General features: G+C 46.8%; 1 protein-coding gene and 1 long non-coding RNA gene across 20 annotated transcripts in view; one reads left to right on the forward strand and one right to left on the reverse strand.

Moving 5' to 3' along the window:
* The window catches only part of TENM4 (teneurin transmembrane protein 4), a 791,957-nt gene extending 775,596 nt beyond the window's left edge, over window positions 1-16,361 (reverse strand). For 14 of the 18 annotated variants that reach the window (XM_065528783.1, XM_074014900.1, XM_065528781.1 and 11 more), the window contains exon 1: window positions 16,085-16,361. The gene's annotated coding sequence lies outside the window, so the exon portion shown is untranslated. Of the gene's footprint in view, window positions 1-14,542; window positions 14,618-15,422; window positions 15,707-16,084 lie in introns of those variants that run through there. The other 4 variants (XM_074014896.1, XM_015435541.3, XM_074014898.1 and 1 more) reach the window with 2 other exon arrangements.
* Window positions 16,362-17,034: 673 nt separating this feature from the next.
* Window positions 17,035-20,282, forward strand: LOC135967080 (uncharacterized). 2 transcript variants are annotated; one of them, XR_010580941.2, is made up of 3 exons: window positions 17,035-17,166; window positions 18,944-19,026; window positions 19,831-20,282. It is a non-coding gene; the product is annotated as an uncharacterized lncRNA (long non-coding RNA). The 2 variants fall into 2 exon arrangements; XR_010580940.2 differs by having other exon boundaries at window positions 17,131-17,260.
* The last annotated feature ends 455 nt before the right edge of the window (window positions 20,283-20,737 follow it).

Below are 20,737 nucleotides of genomic sequence, written 5' to 3' on the forward strand. Positions count from 1 at the left end.
AGGGACGGACAATCTTGGCAAGTCTTTGCTCAGTGAACTTTTGGCAATATCTGTCAACATTTTTGGTTGTCACAACTGGTGGGGGAGGGGCTGGAATCTAGTGGATAGAGGCCAGGGATGCTGCTCAACATCCCTGATTCACAGAACACCCCCTACAACAAAGAATTATCTGGTCATTTGTGGCAAAGTTGGCCAGGTACAGTGGCTCACACCTATAATGCCAGCACTTTGGGAAGGCTAAGACAGGAGAAACACTTAAACTCATGAGTTCGAGACCAGTCTGGACAACATGGCAAAACCTCGTCTCTACAAAACAAAACAAAACAAAACAAAAATTAGCCAGGTATGATGGCTGGATGCCTGTAGTACCAGCTCTTATACTTGGGGGGGTGAGGTGGGAGAATCATTTAAGCTCATGAGAATCAATTATGCCTAGGAGGTCAAGGCTGCAATGAGCCCTAATCACATCACTGCACTCCAGCCTAGGAAACAGAACAAGACCCTATCTCCAAAAAAAAAAAGGCCGGGCACGGTGGCTCACGCCTGTAATCCCAAAACTTTGGGAGGCCGAGGTGGGCAGATCATGAGGTCAGGAGATCAAGACCATCCTGGCTAACATGGTGAAATCCCGTCTCTACTAAAAATACATAAAATTAGCCAGGCGTGGTGGCGGGTGCCTGTAGTCCCAGTTACTCTGGAGGCTGAGGCAGGAGAATGGTGTGAACCTGGTAGGCAGAGCTTGCAGTGAGCCAAGATCATGCCACTGCACTCCAGTCTGGGAGACAGAATGAGACTCTGTCTCAAAAAAAAAAAAAAAAAAAAAAAAATCCAGGGTGCCAAAGTTGAGAAAGCCTGGTCTAGTTGTGGCTCAGCCCAGATTTAAACTGAGGTCAGTCTGACTCTTCAACTGATAATGTCTTAATAGTACCTTTAACTGTATCCTAAGTGCCTTGAGATCTGAGTGGCATACCCTCCTGCTTTTCTGTCTTGAATCACATCTACTCCAGTTCACTCAGCAAGCCCTTACTGATTGGATTAATTGACATACCTAATAACGGTGCTAAGGATCAAGGTGAGGAGTCCACCAAAGGACCCAGCCATTCTGTAACTGAACCATTCAAGAGGACATTGAGTCTAATCTCCCACCCCCTGCAGGAAGCTTCTCAATAGACTTGACAGCGCTGCTTACCCTCCTCCAGTGACAGGGAGCTCACTCCCTTCACAAGCTGTCCAATTGGGATGTTCTGGCTGATGCTGAACTAAAGCCAGCTCTCCCCACATCCCTGGCCCATCTCAGTGTCTGCAGCCTTCGGGGAAAGACTGCTGTTTAGCTACTAAGAGACTAGCCCTAAACTCTTGGCCATGTTCTCCTGAGTCCCAGAAAGGTGAAGTAGAAGAATACAGACTTAGAGCCAGACTGATCCAAATTCAAATCCTGGCAACACTATTCATATAGTCAGTGATGGAGCATAACAAGACTGTTGGCAGAGTTGCTGTGTTCAGCACACAGTAGGTGCCTCTTAGCACACAGTAGGGGCACAAATGGCCTATCTATCTCAGGTGGCAGGATCTGCTCACATGGACCTGGCTCCCGCCCCTCTGGTATAAGCTATGTGACATCTCTTTGGTCTCTGCCTGCCTGCTTGCCTCTGGGGTCCACTTCTGAAGAAATGAATTCAATTCCATGATTTTTAAGGGGAAAGAACAGTGAGACATGTGACGACAACAGATCAAGAAATAACAACCATAAAAGTGAACAAGCCAACACTTTAACTTAAAAAGTTCTAGGAATGTGCTATAAATTATAGGTGTGTGCCCACACACCTGTGCACAAACACATGCCGAAATGTGGGGGTCTTTTAGAAACCTACTTTGATGCCTCGAGACCATCACCCACACTTTGGTCTAGAATGAATTTCCTCACACTATTTCCCACCTTCAGGGGTAGGCTATGAAGGAGTATCTCCTTCCAAAATTAATTCTTGATACAAGGCTTTGGTCATCAGTGCAGGCAGATGTGAGAAGAGGATAAACATCTTCTATTAAAAATGTTAGCTAACAAGTTCAGACGTCAAAAGATGGTGTGTATCTTGTTCCTGCCACCAGGTTTAAGATATTCAAGTTCCCCATCCCCTCCATGGCTCATGAACTTACAACCAGCACCTCCTGGAGAGGAACATTTGCTTTAAGGCCAGGTGGATTTCTGTAGGGACCCTGGCTCCCTGACTCACTGGTGGGGTGACCTCAGGCAAGATGTCTAAAGTCTTTGAGTCCCTGTGGCCCCTCTGGAAAATGAGGACTAACAAGACCTTACTCAGCTCCATGTGAATAAAGGAGACAATATAGGCCAAATGCCTCACACAATTCAACAAAGAGGATCCCGTGACCATCCAGGTGAGAGAAGATCAGGGGTGAACCCAGGTGGTAGCAGTGGAGAGCATGAAGAGTGGTCCGCTGTGAGGTTATGTCTGGAAAGCAAAGCCAATATGATTTCCTGACAGTTCAGCTATAAGGTATGAAAACAAAAACAGGAGTCAAAGATGACTCCAAAATTTGGGGCCTATGAACCAGAAGAATGGAGTTACCATCAGCTGAGCTGGGGAGGATTGCCAGTAAAGCAGGTCTTTCAGGGAAGATGAGTTTTGGATGTGTTAGGTATGAGACGCATATGAGATTATTCAAATAAAAATATCAAGGAGGCAGTTGGATATATGAATCTAGAGTTTGATAGACACAGTATTGGTACCTTTCTTTCCCCTTTTCCTCTCTCCTTGAAAATTGCAGATACCTTCACAGATCCAGGAAGCAAGATACGGTCTAGATCAATCTTAATGACCTAATGAGCATCTACTCCAGTGTGATGCAGTTCACACGAATAGCACACACGAACCAGGAGCTGAAGTGGCAGAGGGGACTGTCTGCTCAGGGCTTCTCCAGTGCCACCTTTGTATCCTGGTGACACGAAATGGGAATGATGAAACTCCCTACACAACACAAGAATGATGAAAACTTCCCTGGCCAAACTGCTACCAGACTAGAGGGAACTTGGTCTGGGTTCCATGCTTCCACAGGCCCATCATGGATCAGCACATTGTCAGAAGCTTTAAAAAGCTGCATTATCTTTGACCTAAAAATTTCAAGTAAAGATATTGGACTGAAGAAAATAAACAGACAAATATATGAAAATGTTGATCTCAGCATTATTTATGGTGGTGAGAAATGGAAAACAACAGTAGAAAATTAGTTAAATAAATAATGGTGTATCCTTATGATGGAATACTACATAGCTATTAAACATCATGTTGGAGGAAAAACTTCATGGAATGGGGAAATGATCGCGATAGATTAAGGTTGCAAAACAATGTGCGTAATGTGCTCCAAATTATGGTGGGAGAGGGTAGTGGTGAGAATTAGGATTTTACATAGAAACTATAACAGAAAGAAAACCAAAAGGTTAGGAGAAGCTACCTTTCCATGGCAGGATTATGGGTTATTTTTTCTTGTTCTCTGTGTTATCTTAGGTTTCCTAAATTTTCCCTTGTTTACATGCATTATTGTCATAATCAGAAGAAAACCACATTAAACAAAAACATAATAAATGTTATAAAATTTTCGAAGTAATACTTATCCTAGTAATAAAAATCACTGCCTATTCCACAATGTGCCATGAGGCTTAATGTGCTTGAAGATATAAAAGAAGCCTGAAGAGTACAACATAATACCTGGAACTGGAATCTTTCCACGGCATGATGATAATGGCCACTATTTACTCTGTCTACTTCACACTACAATTGCCTCCACTGAGGCTACAACAATACTGACAAACAGTTGCACAAAACTGACAGATTCCATTCACTCAATGAAGCAGAAGCAGGAAGGAAGACCAAAGTCTTAGAGCTCTGCTAAGCCAAGTGTGGCCTTAGACTGGTGGCATCAACATCTCCTGGAAGCTTGTCAGAAGTGCAGGAGCTCAGGCCCATGCTCCCCAACCACTGAATTAGAACTTGCATTTTAATAAGTCCTCAGGTGGTGCCTATGCACATTAAATGTTAAAAGCCCTCTCCAAAATACAACACATTTCCCCAGTTTGAGGTGAGTTTGAGAAGATCTCAAGAAAAAATCAGATCGCTGAGTAGTACTTCTCAACCAAAAATCTACTGTCTAAGAGATGCAAAATCACCAAATCATGCAGAAGTGAAGAGCCTCCAGGCCTTTGGGTCATGCTAAGTCTCTGACACTAACCCTAGAAAGCTACTATCATCTGATAAGCATTTTATAGGATGTGGGCAGAAATCGAGCATTCCCTCTTCCACCTGAAGAATCCTGAGGACTTGCCAGCTTGGTGGAGGGTTGTGCATGAATGGTTAATGGAGCACAGCCCAGAAGTGAACAGAAAAGAAACAAAAGTAGGTCAAAGGATTATCATGACATCTCCAGGCAAGGGCCAGGCCTTTCCCAGCACTCAGAAGGCAGCTGTGTTGGAATGAGAAGAGGACAGGCTGAGTAAGGCCACTTTTCTGACCCAAATGCCCCAGTTTGCCAAAAAGGAGGGCAGGGGTGGGAAAGAAGCCTTGATTACCATATCTGTGGTCCCATGGCTCAAACAAATTAGGTCACTCACCTCATACATAAATTACTCAATATAAGATCCCTTTATGCTGCTTTGAAAATGGAGGAAACTAACATTTAGTAAGGCTCTATTCGATGCAGCATTTCTCAGCCCTGCTGTACCTTAGAATCACCTGGGCAGCTTTACAGAGTTCTGATGACTAGGTCCCACCTGGCACAGTTGTCGAGCAATCCATGGTGGGGGCATGGTGCTGGTCTTTGGTAAAAAGCACCTAGGTGATTCTAATGCACAGTCAGGGTCAAGTAACTCTAAATCTAGTGCCTGACAGCAGCTCAGAGAAACAGGGAGAATATCATTCTCATTTTTAACATGATCAAGCTGGTGCAAGGTCGCAAAGAAACAGAGCTGGAATTTGAGCCAGGATCTGCTGTCTAAATCTAGAGCCCTTTGGTATTTCTATGTCTACAGGCAACTTTATTTTCAGGGGGCAAGGAAGCTAGGGGTCCTCTCAGAGTCTGACCTGAAATAACCTGCAACAGACTCCTATAGACCCTGCCATCCACATCCTTCCCCCTCCCGCCTCCTCCCCAATAAACACCTGCACCCACCACTGGACTGCATTGACAGGATCCAGAAGCAGGAGCCAGCGGACCAGCGGCTGAGCGATGGGGAGATAGTGGGGAAAAGAGCAATGCCAGGAGCTACCATTCACATAGACACCGATTATCAGGCGCTACCCAAGCTACTTCAACAACCCTTGGAGGTAGACACTTCTATTTTCTATTTTCTAACTGAAAAAATGATGGAAGCTCAGAGAATCTAAGGAACTTGCTTGAATGCATACAGCTAGTAGGTGGCAAAGCAGAAAATTCAACCCAAAACCTGTTGGCATTTTTTCACTGTCTTATATGGCCTTAGGAAGCATTTTACTTAACTGCAATATATGGGAGAACCATCAGTAGCAGAGAAAAAGGAAGCAGTGACTTAGTGGTACCTCAATAAATTACTTCTAAAGCTTTGGAAATAATGATGCTGATTCAAGGATGGCAAGGACTCACAACACTGTCACAAAGATTCTTGCATGATAATCCTAGCAACAACCCTGCCCAAGACTGATTATTATCCCAATGTTATGGACAAGGAAACTATGGCACACAGACATTAAGTAATTTGCCCAAGGTCCCACAGATAGAAAGTGAGAGAACTGGGGGTTGTAGCTGATGACAAATTTAGTGCCTCTTTCAAGCTGCCAAGAGGTGAAATTTGGGAGGAGACATTGTTTCAAGGTGGCAAAAAGTGAGCTGAACCACTAGTGAGCAGTTTACATTCCTCCTGGAATGTGGCTTGGCTGCTGTCACTTAGCAATGTAGGACTACTTTTTAGTTAGGCATATTTGTTTTAATCATTCAACCTGAAAAAAAAAAAAAAAGGGCTGGGAAATGTTGAGGGGTTAATGGCATCACAATGAAGGGCAGCCCAGGGAAACCAATAAGCAAAATACAACGAGCAAGGTGGGAACAGAACTTCCAAACCTGTACCAGAGAGAGCACAAGACTCAGAGTCTGTCAGACATCTGTCCAGGTCCCGGCTCTGTCCAGGTCCCCTTATGGCAGGGGTCATGTTGAGTAACCACATGATGTCTCCTCTCCCTCTTCGGGAGAGTGATGATCCTACAATCTCAAGAGAGCGGTACAAGCACTGAAGGAGTGTACATTCTAGAGGGTGCTGCACCCCAGGCATGGAAGACATTTACGTTTCCTCATGTGCCAGATGTCCCACTGACGTGAACACAATCCACACAGCCATGAGATATGAGATAGATTCTATTGCTTCCCTATTCATAGATGAGGACACTGAGGCACAGAAGGGTCTCCCAAGGTCCCATGGCAAGGAGGTGATGATAGTTCAGGGCCTGAACCTAGTTCTTTCCATCTCTGATGTTGACGTCTTTTGCAATACCCCACGCTGCTCAGTCAGAATCACCTACTACATGTGGAAACGTACTTACATAGCCATAAACAGGAATTAAGGTTTAACATTAGAAAGAACATCTAGGCCTTGAAAGCAGACAAAGTCTAGAATAGATAAGCCAGAAGTTCCAAACATGCTAGAAAAAAACAGATTTGGAGCAGCTAGGAGTCTCTAAGGCATTCTATAGCAGAAAGAGCACAGGGACACACAGTTGCCAATTCTCTTAGGTTAGTTCAGTTAATAAATTAAATAAATAAATAAAACACAAAACTTAATAAAGAAAAAAGTCAAAACAATCTTCCCCAAACCATCAAAAATTCTATTAATTCATAAGTTACTACTCAGTACTTTATTTCTCTAGTCCTGCTTAAACAAATATCTACTTTTAAAAATACTTTTGGGGGTTAGCAGTATAGCACTTAGTATTTTTTAAAACATAATTTTTATCATGGCATTTTCCCTTGTCACAAAACACATTTTCAAAACAACACATAATCTTTGAATAATATTCCGCTGTTAGGCTCGGCCACACTTTACTTATTCCATCCAATTGTTTACCTTTTTCCCCACTTTTATAAATAACACTGCAATGAACATTTTTATTCTTAAATCTTCTCTGCCCATCTCTGATTATTTTCTTTGGCTAGATTCCTAGAATCAGAATACTGGACTAAAGGGAATAAGTGTTCCGAAGTCTACTGACAGTTATTGCCAAATTGCTTTCCTAAAAGGGTATATTAATTTGCATTTCCACCAGCAGCAAAGGAGAGTACCTGTCTCCCAGCACCCTCTCCAGGATCCAACACTGCCTTAAAAATAATCTTAGCTAATAAGACAAGTGAAAAATAGCAGCATGAATCAGCATAGAGCATTCAAATAGTCTGCCGATAGTCGTACATCATTTAATTAGTCATCTACCTGTAGTCATACATTCAGTACGTGGCACACCCACGATTTGAATTCAGTCCTTTAACTCCAGAAGCTGGGTCCCTAACCATTAGCCCAAAGATCTTTACCAGAACTTGAGTTACTCAGTAGTTGCCATGTGTCAGTTATTGTTTTAGGAAATTTTACATTGGAGTTCATAATGGCAAGGATCTTTGCATTTTTTAAAATTCCAGCCTTAATCGAATGTCTCGCGATGACACAAATGTTCTGTAACTGCACCATCCAGTATGGCAACCACTAACTACATGTGGCTCTTGGGCACTTGAAATCTGGCTCATGCAAGCAAGGAAATAAATGATTAGCTTTGTTTCATTTTAATTAAATTTAGTTTAAAATGTGACTAGTGACTCCTATACTGTATAGAATAGCTCTAGATTATCTAGTGTGTTTCTCAATAAATATGATAAAGTAAAAAACTCACGCGGTCCTCTAATTCCACCTACTTCTACCATATTTCTTTCAAGGCAAGAGCTGCCCTCTTCCTCCCTCTTCTGTGTGTGTCCATTTGTTTTCTCAAATGCAAGGTTAATGCTATTTATCTGTCATGTGGGATGATGTGAGGATCAGCTAATTAATGTTTGCAAAGAGCTGCATTGCTGACTGGTTCTCAGAATAATTGCACGTTAATAAAACGTTTAAACAATCAGTTCTCATCCAGAGGCCAAAGCAGAGCTGGGTTTGTTTAGTAAAAAGCTGGTTTCTCTGACTCACCCTGAACTGGATCCTTTCACTGTGGACCTCATCAATACAAGCCCTTCGCATTTAAAAGGTTCTATCAAACAGAAGACACTGAAATCTACCTTCACAATAGTTTTGATGTCACAGTTTGATGAGTAAATTAATAATACAAACAAGATTGGGGAGGGTGGATATTTAACCAACTTGAACAAATTGCTTTTAAGCTCTTAAGCACTTTAATTGCTTACATGATAATGATGCAAATTTTTACATGTCTTGATCCACTCTCAAAGTAGGCCCAGAAAAAGGACCTCTAAAGGGAAAATGCTTTGCTAAGTTATCAATTTTAATTATGTGGCATTCTTGAAAGTTACAAAGTTGCCATTCTAGGAGAAATAAGGATTTAGGAGACAGAGAGGCCTATCATCAAATGCTAGTTCTAGTTGTGTGACCCTGGGCTCAGCCTTACTGAGCTTCAGTTTCTCTGATACACAGAAAACACTGAGTATGTGTTCGTTTTGTTCTTGCCTCATTTTCCATCTCCTATACGACTACAGGATGAGAGGACTGACTCTGCTCTCTGCACTTTATTTCCACTGTCTGCGGAAATAAAGATTATTCCCCAAATCTAAAATGAAAGAATGGACACTTTATAGTGCCATTCTACAAATATAAGCAACTCCTCTTGACATCCAGGGATCATGATTATTACTTTTTGAAATAATGTCAGAGCAGCAGATAGCTTGAAATCTTGCTACTCCATGTGTGGACCATGGACCAGGAGCATGGCAGCACCTGGGAGCTGGCGAGAAATGCAGATTCTTGGGCCCCTCCCCAGACCAACTGAAGCAGAATCTGCATCTTAACAAGATTCCAAAACTAGGGGTGTGCACCTTAGAGTTTGAGATTGCACTAACTTAACAAAACATGGAAACCACTCGCTTCTCCCAACCCAAATTTATAGTGAGGAAAAGTGGCATCAGGAATTGGCAAGGTTTACCCAAAGCCATAAATGTACTAACTGCAACCCTTTTGTTTGACTTTCAAGGGGTGCAAGACCAGCCTTTCAGAAATCAACACTCATCCCACAGCGAGAAAAACGACTTTCAAAGGAAAACATTCTTAAAACCTAATGTTCTTAAGGATTTTAATGATTAACCAATTGCCTCTGATACCCTTTTGCACTATTGGGTGAGGCTACAGTGCTGCCATTGTGTAAAGCGAGTGCAGAACACACAGGAAAATGAACTGGGGTGCTGACCACTGCTCTGGAGATCCCATATGGCCTGTTTTCCTTTCTGTTTTCCAAATGAAAGCAAAGCTCTGATTTGATGTTCAGAACATGACAAAGAATAGAAACCTCCCTTCACCTTCCCTAGTGAAACTAGAGTGGCATAAGTATCAAAGCGGCATCTAAACTGTTGTCTGAAGTCAGAGTCAACCAACAGAGCGGGCTCCCTCTGTGGTGACCACACTGTGAAACAATCCTGAGGTGACCTGTCTACCTGATCTAAAGGAACTCCTCATGTCTCCTGCTGAGCATGGGGGCACCTTGGAAATGGGAGGACCGGACTTCCCTCACTGGTTCCACTGAATTCTTTGTTAAATGACTAGCTATCTAACTACAAGGGAATGTATCTTTTCTGGGTCACAGAAATCCCACACATGAGGAGGGGGACTGGCAAAAGCACCCTCTGATTGGATTGAACCACGCAAGGAGGGGACAAGATGCCTAACAATTTCCACTTTCAAAATAGCATGTAGACATGTTGATTGATTGATTGATTGTGCCCTGGGACTGTGAAGGGAGACTCCGTTGGGTTGATTTTTTCCCAGTAAAATGCCATACAGCAGGTGGAGATAAGCTGTGGGGTAGAGTCTCAACTGTTTGCTTTGTAAGATCTCCCAGGCCAGTTTAAGGCCTCTGAACCAAAGGGAAGGAAAAAGGTGGGAGGGGGAAATCCACAGCCTCAGCAAATGCTGAAGACACACACTCTTCTCCGAGGAACTGTTTGTCATTCACCATGGAGCCAGCCCCACCTACAATGCTGAGGAACATATTTACATATTTCAACTCCATTGCTGGCTGAAGCACTCCAGAAAGTGATGATTCCAAGAGCCAGGGAAGAAAAATGTTCTTGGAAAAAGAATTTGTGTATCAGTTCAGCAGAACAGCTCAAAATTATGCAAATTCCCTGCTTGAAGTTTGACGGTCACCCCTGCCTTCTTCTACCACCTGGGCTCCCAAGCCTGTAAGGGACTGCAAAGTAAATAGCCATATTCTGGTTAAAAAGATGAAGGAGACATCACGGTTTACCTAACTGCTTTTCATGTGTGACAGAAGCTTTAGTATGGTATCTGCCTTTAACCCTGAAATGCTACTTTCTAGGAATTTATCTTAAGGAAATACTAAAACTGCACAGTATCTCCAAGGATGGTTACTACAGTCTTATTATAATAAAAAATGAAAAATAAACACAAAGTCAAAAAATTAGGTACTCATTAAATTATATCTGCCATACTATATCATTGGGGGTCTATGTAGCATTACAAATATCACCATAGGAGGAAAAGTTAGAGCATGAAAAGATTTGCATACTTTATCATTAGATGAAAATAAGCATTCAAAACATTATACTAGGATCTCATCATTTTTTCTACATTCATAAAGTCACAAGGTACAACCCAAAATGTTGGGTGTAACATTTTGGCTTTGCTTTTCTGTGTAATGCCTGAATTTGCTGCAGTGAGCACATATTACTTTGGTCATTAGAATGAAGACTGTAAAAGAAAAAAAAAGTGATAAATATATAACCCAGGGAGCAATCGGCACACATATTTACATTGTTTCATTAGACATTTTCCTTATAGAGAACATTCAGGGATCTGTGTTTGCTTGGCTCCCTGAGAACTGGGGCATGTTACTTTCAAAGTGGCCCCCACAGCCCATCTGTCAGTGCAAAGCAAAGATGGAGTGATTCAGCTTTCAGTTACAATAAAAGCCAAGCTGATAGACCATGTAAGAAGGCAGGTAAAAATCAGCCCCTTAAATCTAGAATTGACATTGATTTACCCTGCTAGGTTCTTGGAATCTAATCTGCAAGGAGATGATTTAAATCCTATTGTTCTTTTGTTTAACTTTTTAGATTAACGGATGTGGGAGAAGGTACTGGGACAGGAACTACAGAAGGTTTGGGCTGGGGCTGTGTAGCTATTTGTTAGACCAGGACAGGGGCTAAGTACCCAGGTGGAGACTTGCACCACTGGTGCTTATCAAATCTCATTTTCCTTCAACCTCTAGCACAATTAGAGCGTGAGTTGGCATCTTAAATTGAGTCTCTGGCTTATGTTGCCCAACAATCTTTAATTCCTAATCACCTTCTTTTCCCTTATTTGTAACTTTTGATTTGGAAATATTGGGTTATGTGACATGCCAATCTGCATGAGGATGCAACTCTGTCAGAGAAAGGGACTCCATGAAGCACAAATTCTAACAAAACTGGAAATGACTTTCCTAAGAAAAGAAAAGATATTTTCATTTCAAGCATTTGAAGCTGGTTTTAAATAGGCTGGATGCAAGGTTAGTGGTTCTTTTGGGGCTGTTGATTTCTCTGCCCAGTCCCCACCCAACAAATGCAGGATGTTTCCTGGAAAGGGATAAGGAGGTAGAAGGGTACAATCATCTGTGAAGGCACCACAGTACGCCAGAGGCCTTAGCGATGTTAATACTGACAATGTTGCAAACTAAACAATATTGTGCCATTTTACAGGGGAGAGGACTGAAGCTCCAAAGACAATTTGCCTAAGGTCACAGAGCCATGATTCCAACCCAATAGTTAAGGGATTAAAGTCACATCCTATCATTTTACTCCCACAAAACCACCAAAGATTGAGGCGACTATACCAAATAGAATCAAATTCTATTGGAGGAGAGTCCGTGGGAACCCTCTACTCTAATACCTAGCCTTCTAGCTCATATTCTAGGCCACTCCACTCACTACAGAACTATCCTTTGATGGTTCTTGTTCAGACCAAGCACTAGTTCTGCCCCTTGGGGTTCGCACTGGTCAAGGTCGGTCTACTAGGGTGACCGATCGGCTTACTGCACCACTTTACCTCCACCCCCAAACAGAGGCCTTGATGAGAACAGGATGCGAGCAGAGGAATAATCCAAGAACTCCTTCTAGAAAACCGAAGCTCTCTGTCCCCGATCCCTTTCCCGATTCCCCACCACAGAAGATGGCAATTCCACAAGCCCTCCGCAACCTGCCCTCCCCTCAGTTCAAGACACATGCTGGGAATAAAAGCTTCCCCGAATTACTTCCCTAAAAGCACACGAACATCTATGCCCTAAGCCCTGGCTGAATCTCTTGAGGACTTTCAGTTCCCCAAACATTTCCAAGGACCTACTGCACGCAAGGTGCCGCTAAGGGAGACACCCGTTCACTCTAGGAAATCAGCTCCAACAGGTCCAGTTCCACGAAGTGTAAGGGTTTCCCGACAACACCCTCACCAGAGAAAACGGATTCTTCCTCAGCATTCCCTTAGAACACCTGGAAAGGGAAAACCCGTTTTTTGCGCTATGTGTGCCTCTGATGCAAATCTCTCTGCTCCCCAACACACACACACACACACACACACACACACACACACACACACAAATGCACACACACACAGGCGCGCAGAAAACTAGTTCCCACTGTCACCACCAGTGAAAACACCCCTCGTAATTTTGACGAGAAGGGCTCCCGCTGAAAGCCGAAGCGCAGAGGGCCCGGAGCGCGCTGTGAGTGCGGAGGAACGCGGCCGGGCGGGGGAGGGGAGAAAGGCGCGGCCCGGACTCAACACTGTGCGGTGCGGCGCTTGCGGCTGGAACCTGGCCTGGAATGCTGTAGTCTCGGCTCCAGTTTCCCGCCCAGGCCCCGCCCACACGGCCGCCCTGCTGGTTCGCACCGCTGCTCCGGCCACCGAGGAGCCCAAAGTTGGTGGTGTCCCGCGGACTCCGGCGCAGAGCGCGAGGGAGTCGCGGCCGACTCCGGTACCCCGAAGACAACTGGAGGCCGGCGGGGAAGGCGGGTCACGAGGGGCCGGGGCGAGGGAGTGGGGATGCGCGGGCCCTGCGCGCCGGCAAACAGGTTGCGGCGGAGTCCCGTCCCCTCCCCCCCTCTGCCGTCCCCGGGGCGACCCGATTCCCGCCCTGTCCTGGGAGCGAACCCAGCCGCCTCCGGGGCGCCCTTCTTCTTCCTGGATTCCCGCGGCTGGACCAGAGCCCCTCTGGCAGCCGGGTTAAAGGCTCCTTCAGCAAGGTCAAGGCGCGGCCGGCTGGCACCTGGGGATTTTTTTCCAGTCGAGCACTGGCTTTGCAATCGCATTGTTAAGGATCATGGCAGCGGCAGGAAATCCGAAGGGCCCCACAGGTCTGCGCGAGGGAGGATTTATTTTACAGCACGGAACAGATTCAGACAGATCGGGGATTTCAGTGGGAGGGGACAAGAGGTTTCAGGACGCTGGAATGTGGCAAAAACAAAACACTCCCCACCCATGCACACCACCATCTCCTGACTGCGGGCTAGGGGGAAGGGAGGAGTTCAGGGCCAATGTGTCCCAGACTTCAGCGTTCCCCACGGCTCTGTCAGGGCTGGGGTGGCTTATCCCTCTACAGACGAAAATTAAGATTTAAAAGCACACTCTTACTGTGGTTTCTCTATCAAAGCCTATCAACGTGATACACAAGCTGCGGCGCTGGAGGGAAGCGGCGAGACGGGGAGAATAAACGCAACAGAAGCAAACTGCTGTCTGCAGAGGGGAGAGGCGAGGGGACTGAAGCCATACCCCGCCCCAGCCCCATCCCGTCCCCATCAGCGCCGGGCTAGCCCAGGAAACCAGGAATAGGTGTAGGTAAGGGTGGCAGCCCGGCGGAGCCAGCGTTCTACTCCCTCTAACCCCTTGCCAGCTTGGGCCTGGATGGCTGGGCTGCCTGGGAATCTCCAAGGGGGACCAGGCACCGCGGGCAGGTTTCTAAACACGCGAAGGGCACAGGGTGTGAAAGACGAGGAGGGGCGCCCAGGAAGGGCGGAAAAGAGGGGTTTTGGGGCTCCACAGGACACCAAGTCAGTTTCTGAAAACGGCGTTCCCTGGAAGGCCTTCCAACACCTCCGAGAGAAGACTTAGAGCTCTGAAGACTCAACGAAACCTGAGTTCTGACTGACTCCTCCTCTGCGATCAATTCCGGATGCCCCCACCGAGTCCTTGCCTCGGTAACCGGTTCTCTGGGGACAGCAGCATCAGCACCCTACGCCCATCGCACAAGTGGGCGCCGTGGTGCGAGGCGTATCCTAGCTACCCGGGCCGGGGTGGGGGCGCCCCGGTACTTACACTCCCCAAGCAGGCAAACTTTAAGGCTTGTCCTTCGAGAACCGGGTGCTCGCATCACAGTTCCGGGTAATCACCGAGCAGCTTATGTAATTGCCCGCGATGCCGTTCGGCAGATCTCTCTCCTTACGCGTCCTGAGAGCTCAGTACATGGGCACCCTCTTCCCCCCACCCCCCACCCCGGCGATCGGAATCCCGAGCGTGCCCCACTGCCACCTTCTACAAAGCAGCAGGGTGATCTCGTGTGCTAGTCAAACACCAAGCCAGCATGCAGGTTCCGGCAAAACCCTGGCTGCCTCCCTGCGCCCCTTTCAGTGCGTTGATGGTTTACGGATAACTGCATCTCTATAAACCCTCTCTCCAGGGTTAGGGGGTAGGAGGGAGTTAGAGATAGGGTGGGGGGTTGGCGTGGTACTGTTGAGGGCTCCTCACCCAAATGAACAGTAATGCACTTATCCACATGGACGCGGGTGCATAAATCGCCTTAACGTTTTGCCCTGAAAGGGGAGCCAATTTCCAAAGTTAAGCATCACGCAGTTGAATTTCCAGTACTTTCCAACCTCGCCTAGGCGGGGGCAGGCAGAGAAGGGGCGGGCAGCAGGCAGCTAACTCGCCCGACCACCCCGCCAAGAAGGACTCACTAGTTGAACTCCCTGCCCTTCACCCAAGTAGTTGGTTGTGTATTCCTCTGTTGGCGTGTGTGTACACACACACACACACACACACACACACGCCACCCCACTACTTTCCCGTCTGCTCCTCCAATGTAACGACCGCATTTAAAAATGGCAATTAAAATGACTAAGGAGCTCGGTGATCACATTTCAACCCTGGGCACATTTCCCGAAGCTGGGGGTGAGAGTAGTCACACAGTCACACTCACACCCGGGAGCCCTCCAAGCGTCCATCCGGCGGCTGCAGCCTCAATTGGCTCCAAGACGAACGTCAATACCGCGGCCGGGCGGCCGGTGAGGAGACGCGGGCGACCCACGGGTTGCAGAGGGCGAGGAGCTCGGGTCGCATGTCCGGGTTCAGCTCCAACCACCGCCCGTGCGGGGCTGCTGCAGCCGGCACTTGCCCCGCAGGGCAGGCTGCAGCCGCTGAAGCCCGGCGCTGCCTCGCGGGCTCCTCCAGCGCCCGCCGGGAGCCTGGGGCGGGCTGGTCTGCAGAGGGGCTGCAGGCGATGGGGCTGGGGCGGGGAAGGAGAGCGGGGAGAGGCAGACGAACCTGGGGCGCGCCGCCTCCCTCCCACCCGCCTCCCACCTCCCTGCCCTCCCCCAGCCCTTGCTCCCAGGCTCCAGTCCGCGGCGGGCTCCGGGGGCTGCGGCGGCTCGGGGCTCCAGACCAGCTTGCCCCTCGACCACCCGCGCCCTAGCCTCCCTCCTCTCGGGCTAGGGGAGCAGGCAAACATCTCCCGGAGCCCTCGGCAGCCGGATGAGCTACCCGAACCCTGCCCGGGCCAGCAGTGCAGAGGACGAGGGAGCTGGCGAGGCGTCGCCGCGGTCCCCAAGGCGCTTTTCCGTAGAGCGGATCACGCCGCCTTACCGTGGCTGCAAGCTGCTACCGCCGGGGAAGCCGGGAGGAGGGCGGCAGGGAGGCAAGGCGCCGCGCCGGTGGCTCCTCTCTCTCTCGGCGTCGCGGCTCCACTGCTCCGCGAGCCGGAGCTGGGCGCCCAGGAAGGAGCAGGTCCGGGCTCTGCACTCAGCTCCGGCGAGACCAACAATAGCTCCCGCGGGGAGCGGAGCCCCAGCAAGCCTCCAGCCGCGCGCGCACGCCCGGCTCCCGCTCCCGGCCGCTCCCGGCCGGCGTCCCTGCCAGCACTGCTGCCCCACATGAAACAGCTGCAATCCCGAGGCTTCTGGGGGGTTGGGGCGGGTGTGTGCGCGCGCGTGTGTGAGTGTGTGTGTGTGTTTAATAGCTTCCCTTCTCTTCTTCCCCTCCCTGCCTGCTCGCCTGCCTGCCTCCGTCCCCCACCCTCGCTCTCTTACACACAGAAAGAGAGGGCGAGCGAGCGAGAGAGACACACACACACGCACACGCACACGCAGGTTACATGAATGGGAGGCGGGAGCCAATCCTATGAGGCCGGCAAGCCGCGCGGCGCACGGGCGCTGGGAGCAGGGCTGCCCTCCGGCGCCGGGGGGCGCCACGCAGGTGATGGGCGCCTCTCCGGGGGCCACGCGCGGCCGCTCCCTCACCCCAGTCTCGGTTCCTCTCTCTCCTTCCCCCTTCCTCTCCGCCGCCTTCTCCATCTTCTCTCCTTTTACCTCCTTTGCTTTCTCGAGTTCTCCGAGTCTCTCGGTTCCGTATCTTTCTTGATCTCTTTCTTCTTTTGCCCTCCTTGCTTGCTTTCTCTCCCCCTTTCTGAAACTTTCTCTTTTCCTTTCTGGACTTCCTTGTACTTCCTCTCTTCTTGCCTTTTGTTCTCTTTCCTCCTCCTTTGACATTCTCTCCAGGGTCCCCGTAGCAGGGTCTGGTCTCCTCTCCCTCCTCTTCGCCTTTCCCTGGGTCTCTCTGGGGCCCATGGCCTCCCTTCTGCCTGCCCGCTGGATGTTACTCCACACTCCCCACCCCAACACTTTTCTAGGGACGGTCTCTTTCAAGTTGCTACTGCAGCACAATCAGAGGTAATTAAGAGCTAAGATCTTGAGTTCCTTCCTCAGGCATGCAAGATGCCCAAAGCAAGGCTCTCCTTCCTCGGACAACTTCCCCAAAACCATGGTAACAGCTACTGAGTCGTGATAACAATCACTTAAAAAATAGCAGTGATTGCAGTCCAAGAGATTTCTGTCCCTCGAATGTCTGGATCGTGATGGCAAGCTCATTTCCAAGAGAAGGGCATTTTTATGTGATGAGAGTGGTAGTTTGACTGAGTGGCAACTTGGAAGGGCTTTGGGGAAGAGACTGGAGGAATTCCCACTCCAGCCCTGCTGCCTGCTGGCTGTAGGACTTAGTGCGAGCTATTTCCCCTTACCCGGCTTCAGTTTTCTCATCTATAAAATGGATGATACCGACTTCACCAGTTGTGGTGAGGATTAAAAGAGAGAACAATGGAAAGAAAGCACTGGGTGTATATGAGATGCTTAATTTACGTTAGTTTCCTTCTTTAAGACAACTTCCTTCATGATCTTCTGCTACACTGTGTCTCTCTGAACTAAAGTAGTTAATGAAGGAGGAAATGTGACAATGCTAATTTCACATAAATGTGAAAGGAGGGGTAGGCTATTTTGAAAACTCTTCTGTGTGGTGAGGAGACTGTCTAGCCAGTTGCCATATGCTGATTATAAAGGCATCACAGATTATAAACGTGGGGTGCTGGAATGCCCCTTCAACATCTCATAACTAGGGCATCTCAGAAAGGCAGGGATGGGTTGGGGTGGGTGGGAAGTTTCCACACAATCTGTCCAATCTATTTTTAAAATCTTTATGATAAGTGTACAGTGACCAGTGACAAAGCCTCTGAGATTAACTAAAATGTCGAGTCTCTGCCTTTTGTGTCCTCACTGCAGACATCAAATGCTGGGCATCAGCTGTGATTGGCAGTTAGATTTAGTCCTTCAACAAATATTTGTTGACCACCTACTTTGTGGCAGGTGCTGTGATAGGTCTCAGCATTCAGTGGTGAGACAAACAGGCCTTGTTTTCCAAGCTTACAGTTCAGTAGGCATGTTTCATGAATGTATACTGAGAAAATGAGACACATGTACCTGAAGGAGTAACATTGGTTTGGTGGATAACTTCTTTCACTACAGGAGATCCAAGACAGGGAGTATAAGAAAGGGATCTTTGAGAGTGATAATTTTGCAAACCACTTTCAGTCTATGCATTTCATTTGACCAGTGAGAAAAATGAGACCCAGATGCTAAAAGTAGTGGGTAAAAGTAGGTAAAAGTATGTTGAGAAACAAAAAATATATATAGTTTCAAAGTATCTGCCCACATGATACTGATTAATTTCAAAGCAGAAAATAGTAGCTTTTCAATAGAAAACCTGAAAGACTCCATGTTGAGTGATTAAAATCAGTATTACCAGGAATGTGACAAGTAGACACCATGTGGCCCCTGATATAGTACACTGGAAGGACATATCACTTCTGTGATATTCCTGGTAGACATGAATAACCTGAATCTAATCATGAAGGATGCCCAATGGAATTGTTGGGAGTAAGTGAAGATTTCCCATAGGAGGTGACATTCAAGCTGAGAATTTTTTGTTTTTTGTTTTGTTTTGAGACAGTTTCTCACTCTGTCACCCAGGCTGGAGTGCAGTGATGCCATCTTGGTTCACTGAAGACTCAACATCCTGAGCTCAAGTGATCCTCCCATCTCAGCCTCTTGAGTAGCTGGGACCACAGGCACGTGACACCACACCACACCAAACTAATTTTGTTTGTTTGTTTTACAGATGAGGTCTCACTGTGTTGCCCAGACTGGTCTCAACTACCATCAATCCTCTGACCTAGGCCTCCCAGAGTGCTGGGATTACAGGTATGAGCCGCCATACCTGGCCTCAAGCTGAGTTTTGAGGGCAAGGAATTAGCTAGACCATGAAAAGAGGGGAGATGCTTTTTAGGTACAGGTAACAGTATGATGACATGGACAAAAGCATGAGATACTCATAGCAGAGTTGGACATATTGGGGGAGGGTCTTGGAGGAGTCTAGAGGAGTTCTAGAGTCTAGGATTGGATTTTGACAGGACCTGAAGGAGGCTAAGGATCCAAACATCCTGAAAGTTCAGGTACTGGGGTAGAAGTAGGGTAGACAATTAATGAAGCCTTTTAAGAAGAGGAAGGATGTGATCTTAAGTGTGTTTTTAAAAGATAATTTGGCAGCAGTGTAGAGAAATGGATTAACTGGGGTGACTTAGGAAGACTAGAGGCAGGAATAAGTCGGTCATTTAGGTAAACTAAGGCAGCTGCAGTGAAGCCAGATAAGGGAGGAGAGATTTGAGAGAGATTAAGGATGATTTTGGTTTCTGATTGGATGGGGGTAGCAAGGAGAAGCCCAAAGTGACACTCAGTTTTCAAGCTTGGATATCTCAATGGAAGGTGGTACTTACTCATTGCAATGTCAAGAGTATTCAGGAGGAAGTAGAATTCAGGGAGAATTTTAGAGGGGGAAGAAAAGGTCAGTTGCTACCATGTTATAATCTAACTCTATAGCTAACCTGAGATTCTCCTATATGGCTGCTCTGTGCCATAGGAAACACTAGTTGTAAAATTCAGCCTAAGACCTCCAAATAGCCAGCCAATGAACTGAGCAAGATAGATAATATTATCTTCTTTCTGTAGAGAGAAAACTGGGGCACAAAGTGGCCACACAGCAAGAGGAAAGCTGGGGAAGCCAGAACAGCCATGTGGCTGCACTCATCTTTGACAAATCAATCCACTGCATTTCAAGCCTATTCAACATACATTTATAGAGTGCCTACTACCAGCAAGAAACAAGCAGCAGCAAGATAAATGGAGTGCCGTTCCTGCCCTCAGGGAGCTCACCTCCCAGTGGAGGAGCTGGCAAACACTTTCTGTAAAGAACCGGATAGTCAATACTTCAGACTGTGCAGGCCAGTCTCTGTAGCAAATGCTCACCTCTGACATTATAGCAAAAAAGTGGCCATGCACAATACCTGAACTATGTATTACCCAGAAAAACAGGAGATTGGATATAATGACAGTACATTATTTGTAATAATGGGAAAAAAATGGAAGCAGCCTAAATGGTCAAATAAAATAAGTAAATTGGAGGACAGCTTTTGTTGGAATATTATGCAGCTACTCGAAAGTGTTCTTGCAGTTTTTCATGCCATAAAAAAGTTAGTATTGGCATATATAATATTTTAAAAGAGAATTCAAAATTATTAGCTACATAAAAACCCTCTTGCAGAAAAGTCTGAAGAAAAAATGCCAAATATTAACCGTGTTTTCCTCTGGGTGATGGGGTTATGAGTAATATATATTTTCTTCTTTATACTTTTTCTGGTATTTTATAATCTTCCTACTGTAAACATTCATTATTCCATTATAAAAACTTTTTAAAGCTGCCATTAAAAAAACACAAAGACATGGCTATGATCATTCCCCCCACTCCCCGACTTTATCCCTTTTCAATCCACCCTTCTCACTCCTCCTGAAGAGTAACTGCATTTTGAGATTTATCTTTGAGAGTGAAACAAGGAGGCATTTAGCAAATCAGGGGAAA

This window comes from Macaca fascicularis, chromosome 14 (genome assembly GCF_037993035.2).
Source record: "Macaca fascicularis isolate 582-1 chromosome 14, T2T-MFA8v1.1".
NCBI classification, from domain to species: Eukaryota; Metazoa; Chordata; class Mammalia; order Primates; family Cercopithecidae; genus Macaca; species Macaca fascicularis.